The 15,745-nt window shown below is 37.1% G+C and overlaps 1 long non-coding RNA gene across 1 annotated transcript; it reads left to right on the forward strand.

The window, feature by feature from the left end:
• Nucleotides 1–1,589: 1,589 nt before the first annotated feature.
• On the forward strand, nucleotides 1,590–10,733 carry LOC140595439 (uncharacterized). Its single transcript, XR_011997035.1, has 5 exons — nucleotides 1,590–1,760; nucleotides 3,130–3,298; nucleotides 3,667–3,940; nucleotides 7,884–8,017; nucleotides 10,097–10,733. It is a non-coding gene; the product is annotated as an uncharacterized lncRNA (long non-coding RNA).
• Nucleotides 10,734–15,745: the final 5,012 nt, after the last annotated feature.

The following is a 15,745-nucleotide window of genomic DNA, read 5'->3' on the forward strand; positions in this document are numbered from 1 at the left end:
GTGATGAAATCACCTGTTTTCATGGCATCAAATAAAGAGAGAAACCATAACATTTTTATAATTTAAAAAATTAATGAATATGTAACTTCAAATAAAGTACCCTCGGATGTGAGGGCGATCTGGCTGCGACATCTGTCACCCCATTGATCGCCAGGGTTGATTCGGCTGATCTGGCTGGCTAGGCGGGTGTCCCCTTCCTCCCTCACCGCTCCATGTGCGTCCCTCCCGAAGCTGCGCGCTCGGTCGAAGAGGACGACCATCCCCGATAGAGGAGGACCGTTCTTCGGTCAAGGGTATACGAGTAGCTGCGCTCCCCTGCTAGAACCTCCAAACAAGCTCTCAAATAAAGTACCCTGAAAATATTTAGTCCTTATAAAAAATAGATAGCTCCAGCATGATTCAGTAAATTAATTATATAACTAGTGTTTAGTGATTTTTTTTAGGACTTAAATAAAATAAATAATAGACAAATTTAGAGCTTCCAGCTATTACTATCAGAACCTCTCTCTCTACCTTTTGTTGTCTCTTCCAGGAGACACCTTGTATCCTATTTCCTCAGACTTATCTTCACCACACTGACCAGGATTCCAATTAAAGCATTAACTATAGCAATTTAGCATGCTAATCCTGAAATGGCATTTCCATTTTTGACTACAAGCTCTCAAGCCCCCAAGCAATGAATAGGAGGATTTCAAACAGTTGACAAATACGGAGAACAATGTTTAGTTCACAAAGGGTTTCAGATTTGTCCTCAGGTAGCCATCTAGTCACATACTTCTGATAATCCTCCAGTGGAAGTTCCTGGATTACAGAGATGATGTTTGCCACCAAACTGAATGGTAGATTCACTGAAATGAATGAATTTGTTAGAATTATTCAATTATTAATTGTTCACTTCACAGAAGTACTAAATGATAAACACTGCGCAGAGAATGACACCAGTCCTTCTCCAAAACATTTTCATGATGCAATTTGCCGGGAATGGGGAAAGCAATCGATGGGAAGTGTGCCTTCCCTCACGAATGTACACATCTTACTAATTAAGCCATGTGTTGTAATTTTATCTAAGCAAGCAGGAATGCACATAAAAGCGCCTAAATTGTACCATAAGAATTTGATCTAAAACACAAGCGTGGAATAGAATAAGAATAGTAAATTATCACTAAGTGGAAGGTGGTAACAATAGTAGTTCAAAATTCAGAGTCAGCAAGGCAACACTACACAAATTAAAGCCCCAGGCATACTCTTCATTTGTGTGGCACAGCAGCACAGAACCACACATCCATGCTGAAGAATTCTGTCTGTGGAGGTTTATGACAGCCAGCAAGACAAGCAAAGAAATTCACAATATGGCTTTTTTTTTAGAGGAGAGTCATTCTTCGGATGAGGGAGTCTGTCTCCATTGTAATCCGTGGCCTAAAGGACAATGCTGCTGTGAAAATTCCATGGTTTCGGTGACAATCTTTGCTACTCCCCCGAGCTTCAAAGGTCATTGTCACTCTGTATTTCACTGGAGATTTCCAGTGAGTCAGCCACAAGATCCAGAGTTGCTAATGGTTACTTTCCGTTGTCAAGTTTTCCAGAATTAGTCAGCACTGGAACGGCAAGCCCTGAGGCCAGCAGACCCATTGGGCTGGCAGGACAGGTATTGGAGCCACCTAAACAGCAGGTAGACTGAGAAGTCAAGTATAGATTGGGCACATCTGAGAGCTCCATGAGGAACTGTGGGAGCTACAGAGAAGCAGAAGTTTCTCTATGATGTGAGTATGCATGTGTGTCTCTCTGTGTGTTTACCAGTCAAGTATCCAAATGTTTACTTCACACATTGACCCCGGGCTTGACTCTGCATATGTGCTCACCTCTAAAGGCCCCACACTAAGGTTTTGGGAAATGGGATAGTGTGTGTTTAACAGAACAAAGACAGAGAAAGGATCTTGTGTGTGAGAGAGAGGAATGAGTAGGCGTGTGACAGAGAATAGAAGGAAGCAAGGAACACCTGATAAGATTAGTCCTTAATTCAAGGTGAGGCTAGATTAGCCAGAACTATACTGGAATGTTCCACAAACAATTAAGCTTTTATCTTCTACTTTTTTTTTAAGATTTTATTTATTTATTTATTTATTTATTTATTTGTTTATTTATTTATTTGAGAGAGAGAGAGCGCATGTGTATGTGTGTGCACGCACGTGAGTCAGCAAGCGGAGAGGGGAAAGAGGCAAAAGGAGAGGGAGAGGGAGAAGCAGACTCACACTCAGCACTGAGCCCCACTCGGGGTTCCATCCCATAATCCTGAGATCAGGACCTGAGCCAAAATCAAGAGATGACCACCCAACCCACTGAGCCACCCAGGCACCCCTCTTCTATTTTTTTTATAATGCTTTCTCTGACATTCCCGAATCAGATTATCAGCTAAAATTTCTCATTTCTTCCATTTTCCTGAATCTAGAGGCCCTAGATATTTGAGATTTGAAGTCCCCAAATTTGAGTAATTTGCCCCTTCTCATCTCCTAAAGCTGTGGAAGAAACAAAAGCTCGCTAGAGCAGTAAAATAAGAAGAAGTAGGCTCTTTATGAATAGAAGCATTAAGGGTTCTGCTCCTTATTGACATTGTGGACTTTTTTGTTTTGAATTTCTATGCCCTTCTGGTTATTTCTTAATTCCTCACTATGTTCTGAATGTTTGCAATACTGACCAGTTGTTACATAAACTATTAGTATTTCAAGCTCTACAGTTAATTTTCTCTATGAACTCTAGATCTGAATTGCAATGAATACTTCTAAATAAAAATGGTGGGCAGGTGGTTCTGCTACTTCTTTATGAGTTGTCATGTATCCGAATTAGTTCTTCCGTATGAAGTGTTATGCTAAAAGCAATGATGCTGGCTCCACAAAATGAACTGCACATGAAAATAAGCACATTATTTAAGGTAAATGAACCTTGTAAGGGCTCTTGAATGTCAATGATTTGCATGGAGAGTGTTTTCATTTGTAGATATATTCCCAACTCGTCTGGTATGAGAGATTCTGATGATAGGTAAGCTCTCACTAATGATCGGAGGCTGGGGCGCAGATGTTGTATAAAGCTACATCTCTATTAACAAATATTTACATGGCACCTACCACTGACCAGGTACAATGCAAGATCCAAGGACTATGAAGATAAATATATCCCTATGTCAAAAGGCTCATAGTCTACCTTGGGAGATAAACATATCTTCAAGTACTGTACAGTGTGATACAGCATGAATAAACACAAAAAATACGGATAAAGCAGGAAGATCTCTTGACTTCCATGTATGGTAAGAGAATGTTTCACCAAAAAGATGTCATTTGAACCCTATCTTGAAAGAGTGGATACACATTCCAAAGGTGGATTAAACTGAAATGCTTTTGTGTCAGAAACATTCCAGCTATGGTCAAAACACAGTTAATATTTAGTAATTCATAGTTTGATGTAGTTATGAAGAAGTAGTGTAGAAGAGACAAAAAGTAGATGTAGTATGGAATCTTTCTGTGCCACATGGAGGAATTTAGATTTTATCAAGTAGGTGACAGCAAGCCATAGTAGGTTCTTAATCATGTCTGATAATTCATCAAAAGAACAAAACACAAAATTCAAAAATTTTGTGATTTACTTAGTTATGTTTCACCCTCGCTGTCTTTACAGGTCTTTGTATATCCTCACCCCTCAGAAATATAGCAAGGGCAGAGTGGCCCTTAAGCCTCTTGTGGAAGACTCGGGTCCTAGACAGAAAGCCTCTCCAGTCCTAGGATAGCCATTATTTTAAACATAACTTCACTCCCAAATACTGGCTAATCTTTTGCACCATACCCAAATGACAAAGAATCCAACCTACCAGTAAAATATCTCCGAACCCTGGAAATACTCAGTAAAAGGGATTTCATCTTGCAACCCCAGGAAAACATAATAAAACTTTCATGTAAGTATTTATAACATGATTGATAACATCACTTTGTCTCATGAAATTCTCAGTATCATGAGAAAGTTCAAAAGCAAATGAGAAACAGTCACATCTCCCTTCATCCACCAGTAAAATCCAGTCACCTTGCAAATTGGAGTTTTATGGCCTTGAGGAGTGATAGGGTAACGGTAAATGCAATTGTTTGAGCTACTAACATGATGTATTTCTGATATCTCACAGAAGTCCATGAAGAACAACTTATCTTCACTTCTTTCCTGTCAGCTATTGTGTCAGGAGGTGACCAAATGTGTACTAAAGAGTGTGATTGCAAGTAATCACTGAGAAAAAGAAATTTCTTTTTTACTTTGTACACACAAATAATGGTTTTATTTTTGTCACACTCTTTGCTTTTGTCTATCAATGACATAAGTATAAATGGATTGAACCAAAGCCTTTGGGAAGATAATGGCAGCCAGAAGATCTGAATTCCAGACAAACTATGTACTTCTAGAATTTAAAATAAAACTAAAATTAAGGAAGAAGCTGAGATCAGAACTTCCTAAATCTCATAAATAAGATACTATTATCTATCTCTAGTCCAAAAGCAGTTGTCCAGGTATAGAAAGTCATTATCAATATAATCCTAATGGAAGTATATAAAATTAAAATTTGTGAAAATGAAAATCAGCAGGGAAAAAAAGAGCATGTCCATGTTTTTCCTGCCTGCATGCTCTTCTCTATTGATACATATTTTGCTTCTCTGTATTTACTCCAACTCTTTTTTTATAAACCACTCATGTTTTTTTAATCAGTTGCTTAATCAGAGGATCTAAACAGTCTATGGGAAATTTCTCCTTTCCTCTCCCTTGGCTACATGAAAATAAAGACGCTAGCTGTGGCAAATATTTCACAAGTATTTCTGCTTCCTAATACGTTTAATTGACAATGGAAATAAGACAGGCATTAAAGGTTATACAATTATATTGATTTTCACTTTATTTCCATTAGCAACTTTTTGCTAACTTTTCAAATTATGCATTGTTACCTTGACCCATTTTTTAGATGCCTCACTAGATCTGAAAGGCAGTAATTTGGAACTTAAAACTTGCACTTTCGATTGCTATATTTTTAGTACAATCTAACAGTATTCACAAGAAAACATGGATCTAGATTAGAAAATAAAGAGTTGTTTCATAAGCCACTACCCTTTCTAGTTCAAATCTCTTTCAATATATCCTTAATTTTTCCTAAAAGAATTTTTCCCTAATATTTTTAGCTAATTACTTGCCTGGGCCACTGGGTTATTTTATTTTATTAGTGGGTTTTCAAATTGTGCCTTTGCTAGTTTCAAGAATGAAAGCACACAAGAATTATGTATGCTAATTTAATCCTACATGATAAATGTATGCTTTTCATTATAATTTACAGTACAAAGGTTTCAGACACTGTACATGGTATTCTGATTCTTATAAGAAATTGTTGAGATTCAGGAATCATGAACCATGCCTAAGTTCTTGGAAACTATGTGTCTGCTATGGTGGCTGTTGGCTCCTGTGAATGGAAAAAAGTGCCACAGAGAATTTCAACCAACATGAAGCAACTGTTCCAAAGAATGTGGCTTAAGATTTTCAAAGACAAGTCAGACAGTTAAAGCATGCAGCTGTACTAGAAGGTGACCAAGAATAAGAATAGATGAATCAAATAACAAATGCATTACGAGACAGGTCTGAATTGTCAGGACTAACTTCAGTTTTGTATTTTTACCTGAGGAGCATTCATAGTTCAAAAGAAACTGAATTAAAATAATGTAAACCCACAGAGGACAAATTTCAAAACTGAGCAGTGGCAAATGAAATGGTAAACAAATGATGTCCAAAATCAAAGTAACAGGAGGTTTTCAAGTTACCTTGACAATGGGAAATACCTAAATCCTATATGTTCTTTTGAGGATAGCACATATGACAATTTTAAATCACACTAAAATTCAACTACAAAATTCTCCCAGAATAAATTAGCTTCCCAAAAATCAAACATTTTCAGAGAGCCTATAAAAAAAAGATAAGTGTGAAGTGTAGGCCTTCTGTGGAATCACCAAAACCTCTTAGCTCTTTATTCTTCCTTCTAAAAAGTTTCTCTGCCGAAATATAATTTAGAGAACATGCAGAAAATAAATGTAAGATGGGCCAAAAAAGTATGAGGGCTGAAGCTCCAATGACAATTTAGAGAAAATATATGTTATTAAACTTCAACCCATCTCGTCTTGGTGAACGCAACTCATTATTTCCTAAGGAAATCAGGCTTGACCAATATCATTGTGAATTACTTGTATAAATTAAATATGCCACTTCTATAGAAAACTTTAGGTCAGCAGCAGATGTTGGTAAATTCCTACAGAAATGCATGCCCAGAGAATGTTTTTTTTTTAAATGGCAGAAATCTGCTAGCTATTCCTGCCTTATCTGCAACAGCTGAGCAATCTTTCAGTGCCACGCGGAGACGGAAAACTTGGCTCAGATATAGCGTGGACAAGCTTGCCTTAATCACATTGCTCTTTTACATGTGCACAAGGACATCAACATTGACAGTACAGAGTAAAGCAGCCATTTGCTGAAAACAACTGTCAACGTTGTCAAGTTTTTGGAACCTCTTATAATGTGATTTGTATGACAAATCTTGTGGCATTTTGTTTGTCAGCAACAGTAGTGAATTTCCATGTATCTGGGAAGGCAGGGAACTGTTCAGAAGTGGATTGGGTTTCTTTACACAGACTGCGTTAAAGGAAAACAGTTATTAATTTTAAAATGACAGATTTCAAATAGATCTAGAATTTTAGAAGTGGAATTTCATTTAAAATATCACACAAGCGTATTCCCCCTTCCACACAAACCTTGAAAAATTGCAATCATCGTTCGATTTTCCTTTGTTGCGCTCCAGGTTTTGAAAACTGTTACTGTAAAAATATTAATATTTTCTGAGACTGGAATCTGTAGCAGTAATTACTAGGGTGTGTTCTAAGTGACAACAGTAGGTTTCATCCTTTCCTCAAGGACTAGGTGCATACTGCCATATGGCTCACGAAATCAGATATAACAAGTTATAACCAGCCTAGCACACACCAGTGTTATTCAACAATGTACCTATTAAGAGACTATTACAGAGATCTTACAGTTCATTAGTTTTTCAACATTTCCTGTATTCCTACCTTGAGCTGTGCTTTTCATACAGTTCTTCTTTATTATATTTCACTCATTTGTCCTCAGCCAAGGTCCTCCCTCTGCATGTATGGAGTCAGCTTGGACATGCCATATGACAGACAACACATATCCTCCCCTCCGTGCACCTGCCAAAGTGCCCTGGGTATATGACACCAGTGTGCTCACCCAGCCAAAACAATCAGGTTCTTCACACCTACACTAGTGATGGTTCCTTTAGAACAGATATGACAAAGTCTAATGAATCGTTTGTATGCTTGCTCTCATGTGCATCTGGTTAGATAATTCCAGAAAAGACATTCTCTCCCTCTATTACGATCCTTTGCCCTTCTCCTCAAAATATGCTGAATGGGGTGTGTACGACCATCCTTATAAATAGTAGACACTCAATGGTTTCATATCCAGTTGATTTCAATTGAAATGATAAGTAAAATTAAGACACTGTTATCATTGAGGAATGAATCCTTCAAACCCTGTGATAGTCAGTTCTGTCTCCTGTTTTCCTTCCCTTTATTTTCTGGAAGAAAAGGCACCAGAGAAGGTGCCTAGAATAGCAATAGAAATATAACGCAAGCTATAAATACAAGCTACATAAGTGATTTTAAATTTTCCTGCAGCCATACTAAAAAGTAGAAACAGACTAATTTTAATAATATATTGTATTTAGCCCAACATATCCACAAATATAAAATATTCCTTTTTTTGTTGTAGTAAGTTTTTGAAATATGATATGTATTTTATATTTACAGAACATCTCAAATAGGACCAAGCACATTTCAAGTGCTCAGTAGCCCCATGTGGCTAGCGGTTGCTGTACTGGACAGCAGAGTTCTAGAGACCTCAGTTCTAGCACTGCTTTGTCCACTAGCTTATATGGCTTCAGGTAAGTCCCTTTTCTGTTGAGTCTTGTTTTCTCCATCTATTAAAAACATGTTGATGTCTTCTGTCCTATTTTATCTGCAGGCAGTTTGTGACGAACATAGGGAAAAATACATTTAAAAGTAGTTTGAAAACGAGGAAGTTCTTTGCAGTTTTAATTTTTTGTTGCTATTTCCTCTTTCATTCCCCAGAATTCCCTCACTTTCCCTTTTTTTTTTTTTTTAAACTGGCTGCTACTTAAAATCATATAGGGGAAGGCTTGATGTGTTTCATGGTTTAAAAAAACTACTGTCAAATGCTTAAAGTACCAGCCTTTTCTCTCAATAGCAGTTTGCCTTCATGAAATCCCAAGCTCCGGATAATATCAATAGCTTGCCTTTTCTGTGATGGCCACTATTTCTAAAAGACATTCACATTCCACAGTTTGGGTGCCCTTCTTCCATCATCTAGTTCGGCTTTGATACTTCTAGAGGAGAGCTTTACCGAATGTCAAAGACAATGTAGAGATAAAAAGGCAGGACCTCTGTTCCTAGATTTATTTTAAACACTCAGCTTATTCTCTATTTATAAAACCACTCAAAATTGAAAATTATGTATATGGCTGAACTTTCAATCACTATATTTTTCAGTACAACCTAAAGGTGTTCATAGGAAAATGTGAATCTAGATTGAAAATGAATTTTAGAAAGCAACCAACCCTTTCTAATTCAAACCTCTTTTTATCCTTAAGTTTCCCCGGAAGAATTGTTTAGTTAATATTTTTAGCTAATTACTTACTCATGGGTAGGAAATGCCTGGGAAAAAAGCTATTGTTCTATTTCTTAAAATTCTGAAAACCTCCTTTGTCATCCATGATTCTTACTGGCTTTTCTCCTCTAGATTATTTCACATTCATTGCCACCCTCTCCCTCCCTCTTTCTCTTTCTGTCTCTCAGTCTCTGTCTCTGGGTCTTTCCTCTCTCTCCCTACCTCCCTCTCCCTCCTTGCCCTCTCAAACTCCTCACTAAATGTATTTTCGGACTAAAGCTAAACTGTCACCATACCCCTTTCCTTTCTGTGGGGCAGCTTATATTTAGTATCTGGCAGGCTGTAAGTTGACTGTGGCAAAAGAACGTTGAATTTTTTGTTTACCAACAACTAGTATACTATATCCTACAAATATGGAATTGAAAATAAACTATAAATGTAGCATATAAAATATATTATTAAAACATCTTATAGATTAATCAAGCAGGGACTCTTGGGTGGCTCAGTGGTTGAGCATCTGCCTTCAGCTCAGGGCGTGATCCTGGGGTCCTGGGATCGAGTCCTACATTGAGCTCCCCGCAGGGAGCCTGCTTCTCCCTCTGCCTATGTCTCTGCTTCTCTCTCTCTCTCTCTCTTTCTCTCCCTCTGTATGTGTGTGTGTGTGTGCATCTCTCGTGAATAAATAAATAAAATCTTTTTAAAAAAATTCCTCTAATTAAAAAAAAAATAATCTAGCAGAATCTAGAAGTATCACTGGTTCCCCAACTCATCTACTCTACTATCCCCGTAAAACAGAAATCTATCTAAACAGTGATCTAAGTGTTATGGGGATTTTTTAATGCTTTTGAATACGTTCTTAATCACCATTTCCAGTGATATGTCTACATACCAGCTGCATCCCTGCTGATTAGAGCATCAATTCCAATTGATTTTCTAACACATACTTGCAATGTCTATTGTATCTCATTGCACACTGTACACTATTGGTATTTAGCCATAGTTAAGAGGGGGGGAAAGATTTTGTGTGCAGAACGCATGGGCCCCAGGGAATTTTGTAATTCTCAGGAGAACAGAAGAATCAGGTATTCAATGTCACACTAAATGGTTTCTTAACCGTTAATGTGTTTGGTGGCCACAGGCTCAAATAATTCTCTTGGCCAAAGCCAGGGTTACTCAGCTGTATAATAACCCCTAAAGTCTCTCCTTCGAAAAGGACTCAGGATTCATGACTTTAATTTTACCACCGATAATATGAAAAGTATACTCCATATAGTACTGAGCAAGCATTCACTCTCAGCTTCCTTCCACTATAATGAAATTCTAATTGTTTCTAAAGTTTAGGAAGGATAAAATGGTTAATCTCCATGATGACAAAAGGAAGCCAGGAAAATAAAGTGACACACTTGAATGAACTGTGAGGAAATAAAGTGCACAACATGCGATAATGCCATGACTCTGTGTTATTGCGCATTTCTGGGCTGAAAAGATATGGTTTGATGGGTAATTTGTCATGCTGTGCAATAGAGAACAACAGTAAAGAGACTTCAGACAGAAGAAAATTACACAAATAGTAGGGTGGAAAGGTATAATTGAAGATGGCAAAAGATTGAAAGAAAGACATTTAAAATTACTGTACTGACCTACTAAATGCACTTGGGCGTGGAATCCTGGCCTCACAAGAGGAGGCATTAAATGACTTCGGGCTGTGACACGACCGCGGAGCAATGCCAATCTCCTGAGCTCTCAGAGAAGAACAGCACAATGCACAGCCCACCGAACAGCCTCAACCTGCTTTCTTTCCCAGAGGAGCCTGGGCTTCTGGTGAACTTAAGAAAAGTTTTCTAAAGAAGTTTTGTTTTTTGTTTGTTTGTTTGTTTGTTTTTGAACCATGAGGAGATTTAATTTAGTAGTTGAGGGGCTTAATTCCTTAGTTTTCTGAAGTCAATAAATCTCCACTCTGTAAAACTATGAAATCTGTGTAATATTTGTTTAATGGATTCACACAACAGGATTTTGCTTCTCACATCTAAAGAATCCAAGAGAGTGGCACATTGTGTGAAGCACATCCACAAGTGTGAGGAGCAAGAGACACCAGCATGAGCCCCAGTCCTTCTGCAGGCTCATTAATTATGCACAACTCAAGGCAAATCCCTTTACCTTGCCATGCCCAGGCTTCCTTCCCTGAGAATGAGAGACATGGACCAGCTACTTTAGATCTAAAGATTTCTTCCAGTCCTGTGATTCTACTCCAAAGAGCAGAACCACCAAAAAGCTTTTCAATAAAAGCTATTTCCTTCTCCTTCCCAAACCATAAAGCATGGATGTCTGAAACCGCCATACTTTGTAATGGCTCAAGTTACCCATCTCCTTGGTTCCCTTAAATTTAAGAAATATGCCTTCTACCCATCATGCAAGATGATTACATGGAAACAAAAATTATAAAGATCTATCTCTTACATATAACTGCACGATCACAACTTATCTTTAAAAACTTGATTCTTAATGACAATAAAACTTATTACAGAAATATGGCATTTCTTTATCCAAAGGAAAGCTCAATCTTTGATGATGATACTAGATACTAAATTTTAAATGAAGTGGTAGCATTTTTGCAATTTTTATTATTACTATCACGTCTATTTTGCCCCATAATTCTTTCCATGAAGCAGAAATATTAGGTTGTAAATCTGTGTGATGCTCCACAAACTACTCAACAAAATCTTTCATTGGGAAGTGTCTCAAATGTATAATATGTAGGGTTTTAAATGTATGAAAATTATTCATAATTAAGGAAATTATTATGTCCATGTTTAAAAAAGGTTGTTTTTTAATTTGAGAAAGCTAAGTAAGCTTAAAAATGAGGCCCTAATAAAAACCATTCTGTCAAGATGACATCAAAAGAAATACATTAAATTAAGAGATTTTAAGCTCAAAAGGGTATATAAATTTAAAAGGTGTTCAGAAAGACAATGTAAGATGGACTTGTGCCATACTATGCGAAAACATCTAGATTTGCCTTAGAGATCTTTAGAGACCTGCTACACAATCATGCTGCCCCACAAACATCCTTAATATCATGAACAGAATTTTGGACTGGATTTCATCAGGAGACATCATTATGTTTTCTTCTATTCTTCTATTCATTTTCTTTAAGTTAAACATTTTCATACTTCAATATTCGGTATGTATTATATTTGCAAATTATAATTCTGATGATAATGAGCAACAGGTACCATACACAACTCTATCCAGAAACATCTTTTCATTAATTCGCTTCAATATGAGGCTTAATTTAAAACTTCAGTGGATAATAAATAAATAAATAAAACTTCAGTGGAAAATGAACTGTAGTGGAATTTAGCAAAATCTTGTCCCAACTTCCAGGGTCTATGATTAATATATTACACATGAGAAGGCAAAGAAGAGGTAATTTTTGACTAATGTCAATAAAATCACCTATTAATTATTTAATTAGAAATTTCAAAAATTAGGGTGCCTGAATGTCTGCCTTTGGCTCAGGTCATGATCCCAGGGTCCTGGGATAGAGCCCACATCAGGCTCCCTGCTCAGCGGGGAGCCTGGTTCTCCCTCTCCTCCTGCTTCTCCCTCTCCTCTCTCTCTCTTTCTCTTTCTCTCTCTCTCAAATAAACAAATAATCTTAAAATAAGAGACTTCAAAAATTATAAAAGTAATAGAAACATCAGAAACTCAGCTATGCTGAAGTTTCATACATATGAGGTTAATCTTTTAAAGGATGTAGTGATCAAAGACTCAGTCTTCCAATAAGCAAACACCCACCCAACAAATAAGAGTATTGATGACTTTTAAGATCTCATCCTGCTTTGGGATTATATAGTGCATGAAAACATGTAATTATGCTCAAAGACAATTCTATTCAAAATTGTTAGATTATATGAGAGTAAAAAAACTCCTCAAAATCCTCAAAATTCAGTTTTACTGCCTGCATTTTATGACTATTTATAAGAAGTCTAACCGGGGCCATGAAAGTTATTATCATTTTGATCTATGTACAAACATATAGGTCTCAGTGCTGTCATTTAACAAAATAACAATAAATCCCTTATTCATTCATACATTTAATAATTTTTATCAACTGTTTATGATGTGCTGGGCACCAGGAACAGAGGGGCAATTGGACAGACCATGGGTCCTGTCCTCACAGAGTCTGGTGAAGAAAAGCAGACAGTTGAATGAATAAAACTGAGGTGGGTAAATGTTAAGATGGGGTAATTACAGGAAGTATGAGGCCATGCAAGGCTCCATTAAATCTTATGTGACGATAAGGTGAAGCTGAGACTTGAAGAATGTGTAAAGGTAGCTGATTTTGTGCAATATACCTTTTGCTTCTGTCTTTGAACCCACTTCCCTCATTCCCTACAAGCCCTCCCCACCTCCTCATTCCTTCTCATCCTCTTGGATTTAGTTTGGGCAGCATCTCTTCAAGGAATTCTACTCTGAATCCTCCATCTCTACCAGTCTAGAGGAGATACCTCCCCTCAAAGGAGAACCCATACATATCTGTATTCACCAGTCCTCTAATCGCCTATATAATCTTGGTCTCTTATGCTAATAAAATCCAAGAGGTTTCTTTGAAGCTTCTGAGAAGGCTATTCTAGCCCTCAAAAAGAAAAAAAAGCCTCTAAAATAGTTTCTTTCACTTGATAGCCATCTTGCTACTAACCACTGATGAAGGTGACCTACAGAGAGAATAAGGAAGAAGAATGGAAGGAAAACTGAGCAAAAACTCCTAGATTACAATGTTCCTGAATTTCACTCTGCCCCTGGACTTTCAGTGGTGTGACCTGACAAATTTTCCCCGTACTAAAGCCATCTGGAATTTACCTATAGTCAAAAGCAGAGTGACAAACAAAACATTATGGATGAGAATCATGCCTTCTTACAACACACTATTTAGTCCATAGGAGTTGTTCAATAAAAGCTTCTTGAATAAATGAACAAGGTAATTCAAGGAGGGCATCTAACAGTGAAATTATTAATTTCATAACTAAATAAAATTGAAAACAAATTTTGTTTTAAAACTATTTAGAAAGCCTGCCATTTTTAGAGGTTTCCCTACATTGTTAAAAAAAAAAAAAAAAAAAAAAAGCACATCTTGTGCTCTGCTGATCTAAGCCTCCCCACTCAGGGCCTTTCATCCCACCCCTACCATCTCCTTCCTGCCCACAAGGCAGATCCTTCTACTCCCTAATAACCCAGTGTCCTCATATTTATCTACCCATTCCATTTTCAAATCCTGTTATCCAGAAAGAGATGGTAAGCTCACGCATACTGAGTTCTATGGATCTGATTTAAACAAAGTGTTACCATTTCTGAGGTATTTGCAAAATACAAAGATTTTAATCTCTCATTATCCAACTTCAGTTATGAGCAAGCAGGCAAAGGAGGCATTTATGGAGCCTGAGAGCCAATTCAGTAGCCATGAAACAGCAGGAAGAGATGCCTAATTTGCATGAACACAAGGGCAACTCCAGCCATGGGTCATCAATGGTCAGCCCTACAGATCAACAGGAACCCACTCTTGTACATTTTCTTTTTTTTTTCCTTATTCATTTTCTTAAAAGCAAATAAATCCAGTAACTAGTGAACCATGTGACCAAGTGATATTCTTGAAGTTCTGGCTGTAGACTTCATCCCTGGAATGGGATTTAACACCATCTGGTCTGTATCCCATTTGTAACCGAGTAACTTTGCAAGTGGAGGAAGCATCCATAGTAAAAATTCCACTAACTCCAAATCCTATTAGCAAAATAAACAGTACTTGATTTACTCCAATGATGAACAAACTCAAGATGTTATAGACCCCAAACTCAGATAAAAACTAAACTCTTAAAAAAAAAAAAAGTAGATGTCCCTTCATAAGTGTTCCAATCTAGATCAATTAAAAATTGCTTTGGCTACCTTTTATTTTTCAAATCAGGTATCCCAGAGCCACCTTTATTTGCAAACATAAAAGAATCCCATTGCACACCTCAACAGAATTGCCTGTATATCCTTAATGTCTTTCCAAGCAATTTTATGCAGTCAGCACCCTATACATTAGGGAGGGAATGGATGTATGCTCTATGGGTTTCTTATAATAGCAATGAACCTTCATAATCAGACCCATTCCTTGATTTTGCTTACTTTTCTATGCAGCTACATTAATGCTACATTGTCAGACAAAGACAAGAATGAACATGAGACTTGAGTCAAAAAAACAAAACAAAACAAAACAACAATATAGGCATCCAAGGAGCAAGTGCTGAGCTTGTGAAAAAAACAGCTCCCATTTTATTAAATAATAGTGTTCGTGCAGGGATGTCTGAAGTACTCTGCAAGGCTAATTAGGACAGATCGATGTACACTTACCTTTCCAGAAGGCTGAAAGGTGTGTAGTGACTATGTGTCATTAAAAATTTACTTGACCATGGGCATCAGATGTGCATGAGAGAATGACCCTGGTAAGCACTCTAAGTTTCCATTTTACTCATGTCATCCTCAATGCATCAAACATGCTGTAGACACCATCACTATCACCCAGCCTCAGAGCAGCTGATGTGCTATATATGTTTGAGAGGGTGGTATCAATTAACTATATTATCCATAAAGCCATATTTGCAATTACTACCACTTCACAATTTATCATTAACACATTTGGCAGATTTTTTTCCAAAGTAACATTTATTTAAAGGTTAATCAAAATTCTTAGAACAGCATTTATTATAATGTGATTTTTGATAATTGACTAAATCAGTGGCTCTTAAGAAAAACACCCTTGTCTCAGTCCTGCTCAGTATACACTACAGTGCCATTTGGGAAAAAGAAATACATATTAGAAATGTTCATTTCAGACCTCGTCATGGAAGATCATATATTAATGTAATCAGGTGGTACATTTACATGCTCATTAGTAATCCATCATTAGTCCAAATGCTCACTATTAGGAATAAATGTACAACGAGTT

Source organism: Vulpes vulpes, chromosome 14 (genome assembly GCF_048418805.1).
Source record: "Vulpes vulpes isolate BD-2025 chromosome 14, VulVul3, whole genome shotgun sequence".
Lineage (NCBI taxonomy): Eukaryota > Metazoa > Chordata > Mammalia > Carnivora > Canidae > Vulpes > Vulpes vulpes.